Source organism: Artibeus jamaicensis, unplaced genomic scaffold (assembly GCF_021234435.1).
Source record: "Artibeus jamaicensis isolate MK-2021 breed Jamaican fruit bat unplaced genomic scaffold, CSHL_Jam_final contig_311, whole genome shotgun sequence".
Lineage (NCBI taxonomy): Eukaryota > Metazoa > Chordata > Mammalia > Chiroptera > Phyllostomidae > Artibeus > Artibeus jamaicensis.
In genome coordinates, this window is record NW_026521717.1 from 10080321 (window position 1) to 10101376 (window position 21056).

Sequence of the window (21056 nt, forward strand, 5' to 3'; positions counted from 1 at the left end):
TTGAAAAAGAACTCATATAACTTAACACCAAAGCAAACATTCCAATGAAAAAAATGGCACAGAACCTGAATACACAGTTCTCCAGAGGATGTATATGAGGGGGGATGTCCTAAAATGGAATTTATTCATAAAAAGTTGTTAATTTATTCTTACATATTTAAACTTTAGTCACCTTCAAAGCACTGTCCATTTGATGCAATACATCTGAGACATTTTCTACACTGCTCAAAACAGTTTTTGAACTTGTTGACTTTTATGCCTTTTAGTGCTTCTGCCATTTTTTGTTTCACCTCTTTCACATTGGCAAAACGTTTCCTTTTGAGGACTTTTTTTCATCTGAGAAAACAAAAAAAAAGTCACTCGGGGCAATATTGTGTGACTAAGGAGGGCACGGGGGTCATGCCATTTTTGGTCAAAAACTGCTAAACACTCAGGTGCACCTGTAAATCACCCAACATGAAATGGACAAATGCATTGAAAGGATCTTCAAAATAAGATTTGCTGAAGCTGAACACAGTCTCTTACAACAATGCCAGCTAGTACACTAATACAGATGCATTCCTAAAACACTCACCTAGTGGGGGAAGCCTATACTATAAGGGACCCACCTTCCAGAAGATAATTTTAGTTTTTGGGGGGTCCCACCAATGTAGATGGACAAAAAATTATGAAAAAATGTTTACTGTCAAATAAATGCAAATGTAAACCACAATGAGCTATCACCTTACACCTGTCACAATGACTATCATCAACAAATCAAGAAACAAATGTTGATGGAGATATGGAAACTCTTGAGCATTATTAGGGGGATCATACATTGCAAAACAGTGTAGAGATTCCCCACAGATTTAAAAGTAGAATTACCTTATGACCCAGCAGTTCTACTTTTGAGTATTTATCTAAAGAACAAAACACTAATTTAAGAAAGTATATACCTCTCTATGCTCAGTGTCCACCAATAGACAAGTGGATAAAGAAGAGTGGTACATACTCATATATACAATGGAACATTACTCAGCCATAAAAAATGAAATCATGGGAGCCAACCATATAGAGAAAATATATTTTCAAATGACACTTTGGGCAAGAGTTTGAACTCCAAAATATATAAAGAACTCACATGACTACATTCCAGGAAGACAAATAACCCAATTAAAAAATGGGCAAAGGACTTAAACAGACACTTCTTCAATGAGGACATACAGAGGGCCCAGAAACATATGAAAAGATGCTCAGCATCATTTAGCCATCAGAGAGATTCAAAATAAAAACACCATGAGACGCCACTTTACAATGGTCAGAATTGCCATCATAAACAAAGCAACAAACAAGTACTGGTGATGTTGTGGAGAAGGGAACCCTAGTGCACTGTTGGTGAGAATGCAGACTGGTGCAGTCACTATGGGAAACAGTATGAAATTTCCCCAAAAAACTAAAAATGAAGCTGCCTTTTGACCTGGCAATTTCACTGCTAAGATTATACCCCAAGAATCCTGAAACACTAATTCAGAAGAACCTATGCACCCCAATGTTAATAGCAGCACAATTTATAATAGCCAAGTGCTGGAAGCAACCTAGGTGCCCATCAGTAAATGAGTGGATCAAAAACTATGGTGCATTTACACAATGGAATACCACACAGCAGAAAGAAAGAAGAAGCTCCTTTCTTTGTGACAGCATGGATGAGTCTGGAGAGCATTATACTAAGTGAAATAAAGCAGGTGGCAAAAGACAAATACCATATGATCTCACCTTTAAGTAGTACCTAATGAACAAAATGAACAAGCAAGCAATATATAACCAGAGACATGGAAATAAAGAACAAACTCCCAGAGGGGAGGTGGGAGAGGGATAATGGTGGAAAATAGGGGAAAGGTCACTAATGAGAATGTATAAAGGACACATGGACAAAGACAAAGTGGGTAGGATTGAGGATAGGAGCGGGGATGGGTGTGGCACTGTGGAGTGGTGGTGGGGGGAAATGGAGACAACTATACTTGAACAACAATTTAAATAAAACAAAAAATGAAATCAAATCATTTGCAACAACCTGGATGAACCTAGATGATATTATGCTAAGTGAAATAAGCCATCCAGAGGAGACAAATACCATAAGATTTCCCATACATGTGGAATGTAAATAATAAAATAAAGAAACAAACAACACAGAAACAGCCTCATAGACAGCGAGAAAAAAACTGATGTTTGCCAAATGGGAGGAGAGGTTATAGGGTTGGGTGAAAAAAGTGAAGGGATTAAGAAATACAAGATGGCAGTTACAAAATAGTCACAAGGATGTAGTGTACAGCATAAGGAATATAGTCAATAACATTGTAACAACTGTGTATGGTGTCAGATGGGCACTAAATTTACAGGGAGATCACTTTGTAAAGTATATAAATGTGTAACCACTATGCTGTACATCTGAAATGAATATAATATTTATGATATTAAATGTTAACTTTGAAAAAATTTTAAAAAGAAAAAACTCAAAATGTTTTAAAAAGTTAAAAAATTTTGGTAAAAAGTTACAGTAAGCTGAGGTTAATTTATTATTTATTATTGAAGAAAATATTTATTATAAATTTAGTGTAGATTAACTGTAGTGGTTATAAAGCCTACAGCATACGGTAATGTTCTAGACCTTTACATTCACTGACGACTCCTTCACTGACCCACCCAGAGCAATGTCCTGTCCTACAAGGTCCCTTCCTGATAAGTTCCCTATACGGGTGTACCATTTTTTGAAATCTTTTATATTGTATTTTTAAAGATATTACTTATTTATTTTCAGAGAGAAGGGAAGGGGAAAGAGAGGGAGAGAAATATCAATATGTGGTTGCCTCTCATATGCCCCCTACTGGGGGATCTGGCCCAGAACACAGGCATGTGCCCTTACAGGGAATTGAACTGTTGACCCTCTGGTTTGAAGTCCTTGCTCAATCCACTGAGCTACAGCAAACAGGGCTATATTGTACCTTTATTGTGCCTTTTCTGTGTTTGGATACACAAATACTTACCATTGTGTTACAATTGCCCATAGTATTCAGTACAGTAACAGGTTTATAGCCCAGGAGCAGTGTTATACTGTATAGCCTAGTGTGTAGTAAGCTAGACCATCTAGGTTTATGTAAGTGCATACTACAATGTCCATGCAATGACAAAATGGGCTAATAGTGCATTTCTCAGAAGTTATCCCCATTGTTAAGCAATGTATAACTGTATTTCCATTTTACACATGGGGCATATTGAGCGAACTGACTTGATGAAGTTACAAAGCTAGCAATGGTGAAGACATGGTCTGTCTGTCTTCTATGTTTCAGATTAATATTAAAACCCCAAAGCGAGACTAATAGTTTCTTTTGTAAAATGCTACACATTGTGGATAGACAAAGAGGTAGTGATAAAGAAGGAAATAATTAAGAAAGAGAAACTCTTACTTTTTACCTTCTCTATATAACTTGTGCTTTCTTCTTCATCCATGATGGACCCTGAAAGGTCCATGAAAGGGGTAGTACAATAATAAAAGTGTAAAAATAATTGCTGGCTCTGAGCCCTCAGCTATTGAAGTAATGTAGCACAGAGCTCCTATGTCCTTCACTACCTTTCCTGGACTCTTTGAAGCCCCACATTGTCTTTAGTGTTCATTGACATTCTCACAGGGCCACCATAAGCACTGTTCTACCTGTCCCACAGCTCCTGGTAGTGAAGCTGGGCACTGAACAAGAGATAAGCTGAGTAAGTAAAAATAATACAATGGGGACATGGGCAGAAATGAGTGGACAGAAATTCTAGTGGGAAATATTGAAGCTTTTGTTGTACTGTCTTTGATAACATATCCCGTCCTTAATATCCTGTTGATGAAAAGACTCAGTAAAACCTATAGTTTGTGTAAGTGGATTACCTAGGACAAAAATAGCAAATTCAAATTTTGGGGGAGTGAGACAGATTATGTAAATGAGAGTAGCAAGTAGAACCAACGGAGAATGGTGGTAGAGACTGTGGCAAAATGAGGAGTCCAAGGCAAAATTTACTCATGCACATCAAATGTTACATCAGCATTTGTCCCACAGTCCAGTGCTTGTTACTTTAGCATTAAGGAAACTCAAAGAAGTGCTGACCATGGCTGTCAGGTAGGTGGGAGATGGTCATGAAGATAGTGAGCAGAACAGAACTTGGGCAAAGACAGATGGAAGAGGCAAATGAAATCAGAGTGGCACATGAGTAAGCTCCTAGACAAGAAAGGTAAGACCTTAAAAAATAGGCACTGGTCCTTAAACTGCTTTATTTGATACACAGAGAGAAGCTTAGTTTATTTCTGAAAGAGAGGGATGCAGAAAATTACCACTGGTCTACTCCAAATCATCAGTGAAATCTATCAAGCTCACCCCATTCCCACTGCGGGTTGATTTCCTGTGGAGCCAGCAAGGGTCTAAGTATAGTGCATGTGGTGATGTCATGCAGCATCCACAGGGGCTCTGAACTCTGCAGAAATGCAATGGGAGGGTTTTAGGTCTTCCCAACTTGTGGGATTGGCTGATGTCCAAGCCAATAATGGCTACATCTCTAAGGTGAATAGCCTACACCTGGGCTACATTTATAATCCCAATGTTCCAAGGAGATGGAAAAATAAGTTATGCAGATGCTTAGTGAGAGACCCTCAGAAGGGCACCTGTGCAATGCACTTAAAAGCATCTCCCTCTCTGGCAACAAGACAGTCACCATGGGGAAGCTCAGGCCCATCCACTGTGTACCACCTCAAGGAGTGTTTCCTTCTCTGGGAGATTTGGGTGACCGCAGATCTGTCTACACCTCCCAGTACATTCCCTATGTATGCACTGGCTGATGAGTGCAGTACATGCAAAACCAGACGCCTGGGAAATAAGAGAAAGTGTACAGCAGGAAACCTAAATGGGCCTAGAGTTGCCCTCAAGAAGTAAAATCGGCTCAGTGTAGAAATCATTTGTCATGGCCCTGTGGGGGAATACAGAATACAGCACTTCAGGAAAGTAGGATGTCAGAGGAGGGAACCAGATTGAGGATGATAAGGAAGAGAAAGAAGAGGAGGAAGTTAAGGAAGTAGATGAGGAAGAGAGAGAGAGAAAGAGAGAGAGAGAGATTAATGAGTTGGATTACACTGGGTTTTGGAACCTTGATTCTTGCGCTATTGAATACCTTGCATACTTCCAGGGTCCAGTCCATGTTTCCTCTCTCTTTGTACTTACATCCAGGAGATAGCTCCTTATGAGTCTGAGCTTCCTGACTGGGAGGGAGTTCTGCCTTCTCCAGCTGATCTCACATAGATGGCAGGTCAGTTGGGGGGTACTATGTATGAATTTAAGAAACCTTATGTTTGTTTTGCACTGTAGTTCTTAAATGTGGACAATATGGTATTTCAATTCCCACCATTTTTTAAAGTGGTGAGAATTTTTTGGAGAAGGAGTATTTTAACTGGCACCTGTAAACTTTTGAAAGATGTACCTATATACAAAGATGTTAAAGGTCAAAGTTTCAGCATTAGTATGCATTATCTGCTGTAATTCAGGAACATTTGAAATGTTGTTTGGGCTGGGTATGTTATCTGTAAGGAGTCTATTTGCATGCCAGACAGAGGAGGCTCCTGGGAAATAACTCACCATAAATGCAGAAAGAATGCAGTGGATAAGCTTGTTCCAATAGTAAAGCTTCCCTGTGGGGCCGGGGGGGGGGGCAATGTTTGTATTTACATTATAAGAGCCTTCACAATCTTAAGTTTGGGAACAAAGAAGAGATATTAATCCTTAAGGGAAAAAATTTGCTAAGCAAATGTGAGCTATTTTCAAAAAGAAAGTTGGTAAGATATTCATACATAAGGATTGACACCAGAAGAGCCAGTGATCAACTGTAACTCCAAAGAGCCAAAGCATTCTCCCCAAATAAATGTAGGGTATACTGTGACTTCATAGCACTGAGATACCCAAGAACATGGTGGACCGAAGGCAGCCCTATGCTGGGCAACTGAAGCAAATGTGACAGTCCTGCATTTACAGGGGGGGATTAGCACACACACAAAAAGAAAATGGTGGCTATCATTTTAGGTTTTTATAGGGGACATGTGTTCATTGTGCACCTGGTGTGTAACTATTCCTCTTGCCTTGGCAATAGAAGTATTGCATCACCTTGGACAAGGCAATTATTTTCTGGGAGTGTAAACAGTAAGGTTGATTATGTAAAATGCTGCTACCTGTGACCACCTTCCTTGGTTGCCTAATGAAAGTTTGTATACAGGTGAATGAAGCCTAGCTGAAACACAGAAACAGAGCTCAGGGACTTTGTTTGAGCACCTGGATCTTGCTTTGCCAGCAGCTTGCCTACACACTGCTTGACTTCTCAGTCCAAAAAAAAACAATACTTCTCCCCCCTTTAAATTTAACGTAAGCTAATTTGATTTGGAATTTTGTCACTTGCAAGTGGGAGTTTATCAGTACACATGAATTATCCCCTTGGAGTCTCCCAATAATTAATTGGGGGTTACTGTGCAGGAAGATGGAAGAGCTGCAATGGTAAGTGAAGGCAAGAAGAGTCATTATGTATAGTACACAGGATGGGGCAAAAAATTCAGAAGAGCATGTGATGTTTGTTCTCAGGTTATCCTTTGGCCTCTCAATTGCATATCTCTCATTCTCCTCTATCTCTTTCAGTATTGCTATGGGTTGAATTATGTCTACACCTCTCAAAAATAGACATGTTGAAGTTTTAACTCCTGGTACCTCAGAATGTGATCTGATTTGCAAACAGGGTTGTTGCCTATGTATTTAGATAAGATGAGGTTATACTGGAATAGAGTGAGCTTCCAAGTCAATATGACTGGCGCCCTTAAGAAGAGGAAACAGACAAAAGGAGAATGCCATATGACTACAGAGGCATAGGTTGGAACGAATCAGCTGCAAGGCAAGAAATTTTGACAGACACCACCAGAAGTTGGGAAAAGACAAGGAAGGATCTTTCCTGAGAGGTTTCAGAGGGAGTATGGCCCTGCTGAGACCTTGATTTTGGTCTCCTAACCTCTAGAACTGTGAGGCAATAGGTTTCGGTTGTTTTATGTCACACAGTTTGTGGCAGCCCTAAGAAACAAATGCAAGTATCTTCATGTCTCCCACTTCATCTACTTTGCTGCTAAAAAAAAAGTGTTACAAGCTTAATGATTTTGAGGATATTAAAATTTCCTAGAAGATTTCCATTTGAGAAGAGAACCGATGAGACATGGCAATAAATGAGTCTATAATGGTGGAATTTTAGACATAGAGGTAGGGCAATCTCTGAGCCCTGTAAGTCTGTAAGTGCCCTTTATAAGAGAGGTTTCAATATTGAGTATCAGGGTGACTTTGTGATTTTTAGAGATGTATCAGGAACCATTGCAGAAAAGGGGCGAGTGACAAGAGAAAGGCTAGGGGGCTGTGTTCCAGAGACCTCACTCCAGATGCAATCCCAGTAGCTCTCTTTTATGTTTTGTGATTCCATATAAGATTTTGTTGAGAAAAAAGAGTTCATGTGTTAAAATGGATTGACACTATTCAACTCACACTAAGTTAAAACATGTTTTTTCCTTTCGTTATTTCTGAAAAATGTGCCACTTACATATATGTTTACCACTAAAGCAGAGAGCTGTTAGTTTCTGTCATGAATCTAGGGTGAGGAAATAGGGACGCACAGGAGACACCAGCATTATTCCCCCTCTTTTTGTTTTTAGCTATTTTGATGGGTGTAAGAGGACAGATTAGCTGTTTTTCTTTATTGTTCTCTTTTTAAAACTGAGAATCAAGATCTTCATGATCCAAAATATGCTATTAGACTTTTTAAAGTAAAATTCAAAATACTGAGTTTATTCAAGTTGTTGATTTATTGGCTGTCTTTCTTTTTATTTACTGTTTGCCATTGGGTAAACAGAGGATGCTATCAGGATGTATTATTTGCATTTGATTGAGGCAGAAGCAGTACTTGAATACAAACAAATTTGTGGCTGATGCTGGAAGAGTGTATGTGGGGAAAAAGTGGCTTTTAGTTTTCTGCAATTGTAGAAGTATAATAACAATTCTTACACATTTGTGTCTCTTTACACTTACACATGCATTATCTCACTGGAAACTCGTACCTGGGAGGTATGCAGCCTGGTTTTCCCATCATCATCCCACAGATGGGGTCAGGGAATCAATCCTTCCTGGCTTGAGGCCAGTTAGTGAGGGGAAGGTGGGATCACCACCCATGGATCTTGAGACCCTTGTTTTGTACATTAAGTGGTGTGTTTCTTTCTTCTCCTCCTTCTTCTTCTCCTTTTCCTCCTCCTCCTCTTCCTCCTCCATCTTCTTTTTAAAGAGGGGTGAGGTAGAGAGATAAGTCTTAAATACCTAAAAAGGACCTTCAGGCTTACATTATCTCCACCACTGCTGCCATAAAAGTTTAAGTCAGAGCGTGCTTTGGTTGGGTATTTGAGATAAGGAACATGTCCTAGGATACAAATAGAGTGTACCACCACCAATTCCATTAAGAAAATTTCCCATTTAAACATATGGATCCTAAAATGCTCTCCAAATCATAGTAACTAATCTTTCATCCACCCACTCTCTTACCTTCAGTAAAGAAGCTCAAACAGTCAACACAAGTACACCCAGAGCCCCCAGCACTGCTGGGGGAGGGTGTGGGGGAATGTGGGGGCAGGTGAGTAGCCGCTCAGTTTATCCCAGGAGAATGGATTTTGGAATGCCATAAGAGTTTTCTTTTCCTTCTTTGTCTTCCTTTGACTCCTCCCAGCTCCCTCCCCATGCAAACTCCGTTTTTAAAGTTCTGTTTCCAGATTGGGTACATTGAAAGGGAACAGATTAATGTGGACCGTCTGGTTGAGAAAGGAGGAAAATGGTTTTTACTAGTACGGCCGCTGAAAAATCAGGGACAGAGAAACTTTGTAGCTCAGGGAGAAACACCACCTCAGAGTCCAGGCTCCAGACCCGTTTTTTTTTTTTTTTTTTTTTTTTTTTTAAATAAAGTAGCCCAAGGGGACAAGGGGTGTAAGTAGGAGTTTCCACTTCCCAGATTTTGGCTCCAAGGGCAGATGAGTCGGAGGGAGAGGAAATCCCAGAGCTTCCGAAAGCATCCTCTGGTGCTGAAAAGGAGTTTCAGGGTTGGCTTGGGGAAATGTAAAAGTAGGGGGGGAGCCAATGGGGGTGTGCTCGGAGAGGCCTTAAAAAATAAAGGGGACACAGACAAACTGTGAGTGAGAGAAAGGGAAGCAGAGAGGCAGGGTGTGAAGCGAAGGGAACCAGCAGGACACAGCTCGCGCCCACGGGGCGCTGGGGTGGGGGCCAGCGAGGGAGCCCAAGAAGTGCCGCGAGCGAAAGCGGGGAGGATGGCCGTGACATCACGCCCGGGCCCCCTTCTCCTAGCCCGGTGGGTGGGGCCTCAGCGCGCCGAGCGGGCGCAGGGTCAAGGAGGGGGAAGAGGAGGAGCAGGCCTGAATGTGTCCCTGTGAAGACTGGAGAAAGGCGAAGGCCCGAGGAGAGGGAGGAGGCGGGCGGGAGGTCGGGGGTGGTGGGGAAAGAGGGAGCGCACGCGTGGCTCTGGGAGCTCGGGCTCCCCCCTAGCCCAGGACTCGTGCGGCGCCCCGCCCTCTCGCCAGCAAGGTCCCCGTCGCAGCCGAGATCCGCTTTGGACCCGGGGAGAAGGCACGGTTTGGAAGGAGCCAGAAAGCAAAAGTAAGGCGAGCTACACTCCCAAGTTTTTCCAACTTCGCCCCCTGCGGCGGCAGGCACCCAGCAGCTCTGCACTACCCACCACTAAGGAGAGTGGCGGAAAGTAAAGGGACCGGATAGGGGTACGGGCTGAGGGAAAGGGAAAGGGTGAGGGAAGAGTCCCGCAACATCTGTTAAAACTTGGGGAGGAGGAGCACAGGCTGGCGGAGGAGGAAGAGGAGAGAAGGGAAGGAGGGAGCGTGAGGGAGGAACGCGCAGAACCGAGGGACAACTTTTCCACCGCCTGAGTTGCGCGGACTGCGTTGGGCCCGGACAAGGGGCTCCATCACCGGCGCGGGTCTCCTGGTCGAGATGGGACTTTCTCCGAGAAAGTCGATTGGATACCCGGAGAGGCGTACGGTGGGGGTTTTCTTTCTTTTTCTCCTCCCTCCCGTGGGTTAACCAAATCAGAACTGTCACTCAAGGCCTGTGAGTCAGAAGGGATCGGATTACACGATCCCTGAACCGCTGCCGGAGCTCCAAGAGCGGGAGGGAGCGGGTTGGGGCTGCGCCACCAGCGCTCTTGCACACTCGCGGTCGCCCACACTCACTGCCCCGACCGGCTCTACCCGCGGCTGCCCGCGCCGCACTATGCCGGCTGCTCGCGCTTCCAGAGCCCAGCTCCATCGCTAGCTGTAGCCCGAGCGGCTCGCGCCTTGTTGAGCCTGGAGAGGCTCGCCTGCTTTCCTGAGGAAGGTCTGTGGGAAGTTAGGGGACTTGACAGCCGCCGCCGCTGCCGCTGCCGCAGCCGCAGGTACGTCCCGCCCAAAGTTCTTTGTTTCGCTGGCCCCGCGCGGGGCAGCGGGCTCCTGTGGCCGCGCCAGCGCTACTAGGTCGAGAGGGGGGTCCCTAATGCGGGGGGCAGGATGTGAAAATGGCTGTCAGAGGCGCCCAGCTTTAGAGAGCAACGGTTAAGGCGTCAGAGCAAGGCTTTCATTTGCTGCTTCCTCCTTGAAGCTCCCTTTCCAAGTGTCTGGCCCCTCGGCCTTCCGGAGACGGACTGGAGAATTGCACGTCCCAGAGGGGGACGAAGTTTGCAGCAGCAGCGTCGGTACCCCTCATGCCCACTCCCCACTTAAAGAGTGTAAATGAACTGCATTAGATCCCAAAGCTAGGGCGCCTGCCTGCGCACTGTTACATCCCCTTCGGGTGCCGGGCACGGTGAGAGACTGGCGGGTAGCAGGCGGGTCCGCGCGGGACTCGCTACTGCGCGGCTTCCTCCAGCCTGCGCCTCCTTTCGGAGGGCGGGGGAGCGGTGTGCTCCATGGGAGAGACGCGCCTCCGAAGTAATACAGAAAAAGTGAAAGTTGTACCATCTGTGTATGATTTGGGATTCTTTCATTTCTTTTTCTTTTTAGGGACAGCACACACACACACACACACACACACACACAGAAAACAAGTAAACGAGTTAGAAGCTGCAGGGAGTAAGTGCGGGGGTGTGGGTAACGGTGGCCCCGATAATCACTTAGGCTGCATTTTGCAGAGCAGAGTTGTGTATGAACCACTTTTTAGGGGACAGTTGCTTTCTTGAGTTAGGAGGGAAAATAGGCCGGAGAAGGTGAAGACGGAGTAAATATTTACCCCAAACTTGGAGATTTTGTGAAGCGACTTTTAAGCAGATTGCCAGGTGCCAAAGCACCGCTGTACACCAGGGCCTGTTATCCTTTCCTGAACTTCGTGCTTTTGTCGCTGATTGCACCTGCTTCTGGAGATGCCGTAGGGAGGCTGAACCCAGCCTTTCTTTTCTGACTCCTTGTAGCAAGAGGCTTAAGGAGGCATCCTCCTTGCAGTTCTCCTGTCCCGAACTTCTCAGCTCCCTGGTTTGCAGTGCCGAGTAGATTCTGGCCTTGGGCACAGAGCTTGTGGCCCTCTGCCAGTTTATATGCACATGTATTTATGTAAAACATTTTCTCCCAGCTCTTTGCCAGCTGTTCCACATTTTCCAGCTGCCATTTCAGTTTGAAATGATGGGCTGTCCGCATCTCCAAGTAAAAAAGCTCTTTAGTCAGAGGTTTGGGGACACAAAACATAATTTTCCCTTCCATCTTCTAAGTTATTCTAGCTGGGCTAATGATCAAATTAACATGAGACAGATTAACAGGAGAAAATGTCCAAATTTATTACAGATGTATTTACAGGGTTGCCTTAAGAAAGATAGGAGACCCAAGGAGTCATTGGATAGTTGGGGTTTATATGGCATTCTTTACAAAAGAGAGGGAGGCAGGAGTCTGGGATTTCAAAGGGAAATTAGGCAATTTACAGGTAGATGAGAAAAAGCAAACATGTGGTAAACAAATTCTTGCTGGGCCACCCAGAAACAATTGTACATAGCGGGATGTCCAAAAAACACACTTTGCTGTATTTCTCCCTGTCTGCTGCATTTAATTTATGATTCTGAGGTGATGTTCCACCCGTTAAGCAGTTTTCTTTTTTCTGTCTGAATTCCTTTAGGCAGGCAAGTGGGAGGGCCTAAAGTTCTGAGTCTTTAATTTCTTAATAACCAACTTAAAAATCAGTATCCCAAAAGGCATATTTTGTGATGGCAAAACTTTGTTTCCTCTCAGTGTGATGGAGGGCCAGCCACTGTGCAAAGGTAGTGCTCATTAACCTGACTAGTATTATTAGTTCTAAAAAACATCTTCTGCTCTCCTTTTCCTTTCCTCCTCTCCAATTCATCTTTCCAGAGTACTTTGCTGGAAATTCACAATAATTAGGCTTTTTCCCCATATGTGATTTTGTACAGAATCTGGATGAGGCATTGTTTTAGATCCCTGAAATATGTGTCTGGTTGAAATAAATTAAGTTTTAAAAAGAGTTGCAACTTGAGTAGATTCGGCATGGCTGGTGGCGGGGGTGCTGTGCTCTGCCTCGTCCAACAGTAATGATTTCATTTCAGTCTATTTAAAGCAGGAACTATTCATTCTTCCCATGTTACACTTACTGTGTTGTTTGAGTTTTAGCATATTAGAGACTGAAATCTTCAAGAATTGGTCTGAAGTATTAATTTTGAGTATTTATGTAATTGCCCTGTAGTTTGAATAGGTGCCTTATTGATTGATTCCTGTAATTATTTCATTTAGGTTTTAAATTAAAAATTAATAATGGTCTGACAGTTTCTTAATTACATGTGTCAAGATTATTTTGAAAGGAAAATGCTGTTTTATAGGAGTAAAAATAACCTCAAAATCTTCCATTTTTTTCTAAAGCATAACAGTATTCCAGTTGTGGGGATATACTAAGGCAGTGGTGATCAGTCTTAATGTAAACAGTATGAAGTATCCAAGGAATTTGTTTATGTTAGGAAATATTGGTCTTAACAGCCTGGTGAATAAATACTTCATCCAGTTAGACTATAGTCAAACCTAAAACAAATATGAAAAAACATATAAATTAGTTGTAACAGCATACTTACAGAGAGAAGATAACTTATATTTTAGTAAAAGCTATTTAATTAAAAACTCCCTGCTTAAGGGGGGTCTCCTTTCAGAGTGTATAATTCTTAAAGTCAGCCCAGGGAAGCTTTGGTTTAAGATGCCTTAATGGTCCCAATGTGAGAGGTGTCTTGTGAAACACTTTAAAAGGTATAGATTATATTATTATTCATAGGTTAGTTGGTCCAACTCGGATTCCTACCAATTCCTGGTATCTTTAAGGTGTTTGGTATTCCTTGATTGAAGACTGGGCTAATAATAATAAACACATTTTGTTGTATGACTGGTTTGCAAAGAACTACACACAGAAATGATGAGAAAATGAGTACTGGTGAAAAATGGCTCTGCTGAGTTACTGCATTACTTATTTAATGAATCATTAATTTATCAATTTGATGCCCACTCCTAAAAGTTGCACTTTCCTTTGTTTCTAGGACAGTTTTTGTAATTACTTGCATGCTGTAGGGGTTCAGACTTCTGTGCTTACCTAGCCAGAGGTTGTTCCTTCTCTTTATCTTACTAAGATATCTTACTAAGATCCTCCTCCCTCTTTTTTCTGAAGGTAAGGTTTGGGAGTTTATGAAAGGAAACAATTTAATGATCATTATTCCATGAACTCACTTATATGGACAGTAATTTACTAGAAAAAAACAGTCTTGAAGGAAAAGTGAATCAACGAGTCATGAAATCCTCAAGAAAACCTTAGCAATGGAATGTTAATGCTTTTAGACTATAGTAGATTATCTTAAAAGTCAGACTTTCCTTCTTTATGCAATTGTTGTAAATCCCCAGCTAAAGAATTCTTTGAAAGAGGTTTTAGTTTTGCTGGCATTCATATTCTATAGTCAATCTAATTTGCTTTGGAAAAGTCAAGAAATTTTCTGCCAACTTATGTATGAGAGACAATTAAAATGCAGAGAAGACTGTAGAGGAAATGTGTGTGTATTTAATATGTTAAGCAAAAGATTCCACTGTAATAATGACTTCACATTGTCTTTTAATTTAAGTCTAGTAGAAGATGCTGTCCTTCACTTTGTGTTGTAATTTTTCTAGATAAAAAATGATTTGTTCTAGTCTCAAAGCAAATAAGGGGGGACAGAATAAACAACAGCAGTGCAGGGGTACCGTTGCAAACTTTTTCAAGTACTTTCAGAGTATTTTTTCATTTTTACTTTTATTTGACGGGCCTGTGAAATAGAGCTGTAGACCGGTGAAGACTTTAAATGAAATTTCACACTTTGATGATTTTTTTAAAAAAACTTTGATATATTGACAGCAAAAGGAGCTGCAGAGCTTTTATATAACTTGAACAGTAATGCCAAGCAGCAGTCAAATGTCTCTATGAATTTGTGTTTAACTGCAGAAGAAAAACATGTCCATGGGCAGTAGAGGTTCTTATCAACCCCCTAATCCCAGATCCCAGCAAACCTTAAGGGCATGCCTCAGATCTTGCTGAAATCACTGTAGACTCTCACAGTTTGCAGATTAAATATGCTATGTGTTCCTGGCTCCAACAACAGTTTTATGAGCTCACTAAGCTTCCGGTTGTAAGATCCTATGTTTAAGTTTTTAGGAGCTGCTAAAGGCAATGCTGTCTGGAGTAAGTGGTATTTGTTAATTTAGAGGTGGTTGAAATACTTCATTCTCTCTTTAAAAATTGCAAAAATTATTATTTTTAAATCAATGAGCTAGTTATATGGGGATGAGGGAGGGGAGCTGTTTGAAAGAAATTAGATGTTAAATGTGTTTGTAAGTGCATTTCATTGCAAACTTTATATGGCACTGTAGTTGTTCTAAGGCACATTTCCTTTTTCTTGCCCCTTAAAATTAGACTTTTTCCACTTATAAATGCATTGCATTTAAGTATAACATCTCATAATCACTTTTAGTTATTTTTTAACATGAAAGTATTTTTATGTTTTGTGTGTATAGATAGATAGATAGATGATAGATAGATAGATAGATAGATAGATAGATAGATAGATATTGTAACCGGACAAAATGTCCCAGAAAATCTATGGCTCTCTAAAGAAAGTGAATGATTCAGCCATTACATAGTTAATAAGGTGGCATTGGAACATTTCAGCCCCCTCCTGAAAAGACAGTGTTATACTGAGCTCCACATCTGCATCTACACTATCTATAGTTGTGTCCTCCTATATGGTGCTTTTGCATTTTGCATAAGAGTCATAATTAAAAAAAGAAAATACATCATCGTCCAACAACATGCTACGTAATTCCCAAGAGAACTAGAGCCAATTTTGTGCTTAAAGGTTATTCAATGAATGAAATTGTGAAAGCCCATTTGTCAAAGTACTGCATGGTTTCTGTTAGTTTTCAATCCCCAAATTCATTGTCTGCCCCAGCCCAGCCATTAGTCATCAGTGTATTAGTGCTGCCTTCAGGCCATGCTGCCCAGCACTTCTTCACACCATTATAGCTTTGAAAGTGTACTCTGTTGACTTGTAGAATTACTGCTCTGATTTCCGCTTGGCTGGGTTTGAGGTAAGTCTCCTCCCTACCTTAAAGCTGACTGTAATCCCTGCTTTCTTTTAAATCTCCTTTCCAGAGATTTAGGGGAAAACTTTAAGGGCCCAGTTGGTATCACACTGTGGTTTTGTTGTGGCATGCACTGCACATTTAAATTGTACCTGCAGTAAATTGGATTGATTACTGGCCTGACACAGCTAGTGGTTCTTTTCTTTTATGGAGGGTAGGGGAAATGTGTGTGTGTGTGTTTGTGTGTGTGTGTGTGAGAGAGAGAGAGAGGCAGGGAGAGAGAAAGAGATATGGAGGGAGAGAGGAGAAAGAGAGGAGCATGTTTTAAACATAAGCATTTGATCGTATATTTGAGTAATTTTTATGTGACATAAATAATGGGAGATAAATGTAATTTTATTTAAACCTGTTTATTGGGATACCTTCAGAATGCAGTATGATATTTTATTTGCTTATTTTCATGTGGACATTTTTGGCATTAGGCATTTAGACTTTTTTTTGAAAATTACATAAAACACCTAACCATATTCTAGAGTGCTTTACATGATAAACTATTCATTTTTACAAAAAAGAGATAGAATACTCACAATTTAGTTGAACAATAACTCTGAAATTGCAGTAATGAAGGAATGAGGCAGTTAACCCTATTATTGATTTCATTTTGTGATATTTTAAAAAAGAATTTAGTCTCAAGAATCTGTAAAAACAAACACATGCCCCCCCAAACAAAAAGTAACAACAACAAAAGAGAGTTGTCTATGTGTAGAGAAACCTCAGCCAGCAGCCTAAGTCTTAATGAACTAAGATGTATGGAAACCTACATGGTGGCCAGAAGTATGGACTAGGCCATACCACGTTAGGACAACATCTGCTGTTAGAGCTCTGGCTCTTCAAATGAAATTGTGTGCCAAAGTATTTCATTGGGAGGGTATGCAGTTTGGTATAGTTTACACTGGCATATTTGTGCAGGGTTAGGGGAAGAGGTAAAAAATAAGATAGCTGAAGAATTATGCTTTTGAATAAGCAAAGTTTATAGGCTTAGTGGACTGGAATTAGTTTTTCACTGAATCTTAATTTTTAATTCTTAAATTTTGAAAAATTTGCTTTTTAAAATGCAAGTAAGTTTCAAGAATCACAAGTTTAAAAGTTGGGAGGATAAAGTGTGATGGACAAAATAATATAGTAATATCTTTGGGATAGCTTTAGTTGAATTTAACACCCAACCAGTATTGTTCTAATATTTGTGACAGTTTAAAAGTAAATTACTCTTTGTAGAATGTGCGCTCTACCCTCTTATGCTTGCTTGTAAAGATACATGTGATTCTAGGAACCAAAAGTTATGGGAAATTATGCAAGAATAATTTTTAAATTTAGGTGTTTTTTTCTGAAAATGTGTGAAACCGGTTCCTGTAAACCTCGTGAAATGAGACAAGGGGTGCCTTTGATTATTCATGGCATTTTTTGATTTTGTGGGCTTAAGGGAAACACAGTTTTCATGAGTTTAGCTGATACATGGATTGATAACTGACTTACAGATCTAATTTTTTGTCTGAGGATTATCCATCTTCAACATACCTTACTAAAGTGGGGATGCCAGCTTGCTCCACATTATTACATATTCCTTAATGGCACCTGCTGTGCATGGTGTGCTACCTGTTAAGTCTAACCAAAGTATACTGGACTGATGTTTTACAGTTTAGCAAAACTCAGATGGCTAACAACTGTAAAATAGAGACCTTATACTCCCCTCAAATGTTTCTCATAAAGTACTATTGGAATCAGAGAAAGAGTAGCTGATCTTTTTTTAAATACACATAGAAAAATAAAACTGGCACACAAAATACCATTTGTGATTTTAATTGTAATAACAATGGTTATTTCATGTCAAATAAGATTTTCAGTGGTTGTAGTTTAATATATGGGTTCATTAAAAGTTTTGATGTAGTGAATTTACTGAAACCAAATTACTTAATCCTTAGCCAGGTAATTATTTCCCCTTTAGGTAATTCCATTTGGGGACACAGATTCTGAATACTGTTTATCAGAGATTAGGAGCTTCAGAAATGTAGGAAAGATAGAAAACAATAGGCAGCAATAGGTAGCACACTTGGGGAACTCTTTAGGCTACCAAAGACCACTTATGGTAACCTGAATATATAGTGGCTTTCTTATTTGCAAGTAAGGCTTTAGGTTTTCCTGATTATGGAGAAAAGTCATATATAAAGGTAAAATAATTGTACATTTAAAAATAGTATAAGTAAAACTTCATCATGATTTTAGTAAGAACTTATGAAGTTGAGCCTCTCTTTTTTTCAGGAAAGAAAGGCAATGCGGATAGGGAAAGGAGAAAAAAGCCTTATAAATCTTAGGAACTGTGTGTGTGTCACAGATATTATGCATATATGATTGTTTTTAAATTGAGAAAGATATTTTTAGCAGAAAGAAAATAAACCACACTAGACACCTATAAAAGGTTAACTATACTGCATGATTGTATGAAATCCAATGAAATTTTTTAAATTCCCTAAATTTTGTTCATTGAAACTCAGACTGTTTCTCACTTTCATAATTTATCCAAAGTTAAAATCAGCATTAGGTTTGTGCTTTTTGATTTTTTAAAAAAATTCTCTTTCTAAAGGACTTATTTTCTTTAAGAACCAAATTTTAATGCTGTAGGAAGGTAAAACTATTTAATAGCAAATTCACCTAAATGGTTTCTCCAAGAGCATCATCTTGAAGTAGCAGTTAATCTGTAATAATAAAGTAAGAAAGAACTGTCACTCATCAGTGATACAGGGGAGGCCCCCCAAATCCTCACACAGGCTGGTGCCTTATGGATTTTAAAAATATTAACAAATTAGGGAAATCACTCAACTTATAAACATATAGGCAGGTGTAGGTAAATGCAATTTCTTTCAAGGAAAGCCTTATTCCACTTGAACAATAGTTTACTAAATTGTGAAGAATAATTTCTTACTGTGCTGTTAAGATCTCATCTCTGCCTACTGGAATGTCTTCTCTTTCTGGTCCCTCATTGGCAGTAGCTGTTTTAACCTGTCAGAAACTGATCAGGTTACTGTTAAACAGGCTTTTAACTTAGTTATATTAAATCTTAAATACATTAAGAAAAGAAATCAAACAATTTTTGCCCAAATTCAGGCAATTTAAAAATAAACCAACTGGATTAGGGAAATAAGTATTCTGCTGTTCACTAAGGATGCATTATCAGTTTATGATTACTGTTTTCATTTGACCCTGGATTAGAAAGTCGTTTTATACAGCTCAAACAATTTTACATGTTGGTTTTAGTACTGGTGCCTTCTCCTAAAATTTTGAAGCAGGGTAAAGGAATTCTGTTTCCACGGGGATCCCAGTTTTCACTGCACAGACAGACCTGCAAGGGGAAAGGCTGATTTTTGCACCTTTCCAAGGGGAAAGTAAATCGAGAGCACCTTTTGGTTTTTCATGCTCTCGATTTACTACAGAAAAGCTTCATAAGTAAGGTTGAACTTTGGAACTCCACTGAGGTCCTCTCTCCCCGAGACACAATGAGATGTGTCTGTGCCAGACCCATTCACAGCACCTGAATCTATTTACGGCAGCTAATGAAGAAACAGTATTTGGGGGCCAGGTGAATGGATGGTGAGTTACAAGTTTTGTGAGTGAAGCACACGTCCATGGTTTCTTGAAGACTTTAAGTGTTCCCAGTGTTTTTTTGTAGTGCAACACACAGGGTGTAACAAAGTACCTAGAAAGTTGCACCTTTGTATTCAGCTGATAAAACAGCCTTGCAAATGAAAGCAGGCCTGCTATGGTTAACTAACTGCTGTAAATGCTGCGGGACCCTAATTAGAATATTCTTGTGGAGCAGATAACCCTCCTGATGAAAGTGATAAGGGGCACATCTTTGGCCGGCAGAGGTCCTGCCGGGCTCTGATTATTCTGCCCAGTTTTGCACTTTCAGGAAGATCGCTGCGGGAATGCGGATGGGAACTGGGTCGGGTGCCGCCCCCTGCACCCTCTCCATCCTCGGCCCCGACACCCTGCTGTTTTCGAGGAGCCAGGCCTGTGTTTGTTCCGGCCCTGGGCACCGCAGCGAAGGGAACAGAGTCAGCGGCGCGGGGCTTAAGGACTGTGCTAACGTCCAGTCCCGACCACAAGGCGGAGACCAGATGGCAGGCCTCCGGGTGGGGAAGCGGTCAGGGTGTGAAGACCCGGACCCTGGAACAGTCTGAGGGACGACACGTGCAGGGAGCTCAGGTTGGACGCGCAGAAGGCCAGCGCTCAGAATAAAACTACCCAGTTCCACAGCTTAAGGCAAACCACGATTCCAATCGACTTTTTTGCAAAGATAAAAGTTTGGGGTTTTTTTGCAGCCTTAGTGGCAACTCTACAGGTAGCGCCACCTTAGGTTTTTTGTTGTTAAATGTCCCCACAAGAATTCTAGACTTTGGAAAGTGTTGCTTTTTTTTTTGACTTGCAAGTACAGGCTTACACTGTAGCATCATCTGTTCTGGCACCTGGTCAGTTAAGTCTATAGGAGGTCTAAGCAAGTTCAGATTTATAATTTAAATAGAAAAGACCTACCTGCAGGCAGGTTGCTAATAGGAGAGGGATTGGGTTTAAAACGGGGTCTGGAAGTCACGGTGCCCAGGGTTTAAACTCCAGGAGATTACAAAAGGTTCAGAGCCAATTGAGTGGGGAAAATCCATGACTGCTTTCAGGAAAGAATCTTTACTCCTCCATTTATCTGAGACTCTGGGCGTTAGCAGGCATACACTATTAGCACAGTTTTCCTTGGTTGCAGTTTTTTAAATATACTCAAGTTGTTGGGACTCACATCAGCTGCAATTTTTTTCCCCATTAGCGTAAAAAGTCAAGGGGCATGCCAGCAAATTTTGCATGGAATGTTTCAGTGGTGAAAGGGATTGAAGGAGAACAGTGTGGAGATGTAAGAAAACGTGGTTTCGAAAGTGTCTTGTTTCATTCACATCGAAAAAACTTGCATTTCCCTTAGAGAAAACTCTTTAAAGTGAAGCAGAACCAGAAAGTTTTCCTTGATTGTTATATTCTAAATAAGTTGTACTTCATCGTTTAGGGAATTCCAGGTTTTAAAAGCACTACTGTGGGCTATGGTCCCAATTATGTATGTCTCAGGATTTCATCAGGAATTTTTACTGGTCACTTCTGTACCTCAGGCTTTTGTGTGTCAGCTCAAGACTGAGTTTCTCAGCCTGGCTTAATATTGTATGAAAAAACCACCACCACAGCTAGAAGCAGATTCTCTTTTCTGCTCACTAACTTAGTGCAGAGTGTTGATGAGGTGTGAGAGTCTAGAATGTTAAAACTTCTCCTTTGTAAC

The 21056-nt window shown here is 40.9% G+C and overlaps 1 protein-coding gene across 5 annotated transcripts in view; it reads left to right on the forward strand.

The window, feature by feature from the left end:
* The first annotated feature begins 9563 nt into the window (after positions 1-9563).
* The window catches only part of GLI3 (GLI family zinc finger 3), a 318015-nt gene continuing 306522 nt past the window's right edge, over positions 9564-21056 (forward strand). For all 5 annotated transcript variants that reach the window (XM_053662976.1, XM_037132127.2, XM_053662978.1 and 2 more), the window contains exon 1: positions 9564-9725. The gene's annotated coding sequence lies outside the window, so the exon portion shown is untranslated. The remainder of the gene's footprint in view (positions 9726-21056) is intronic.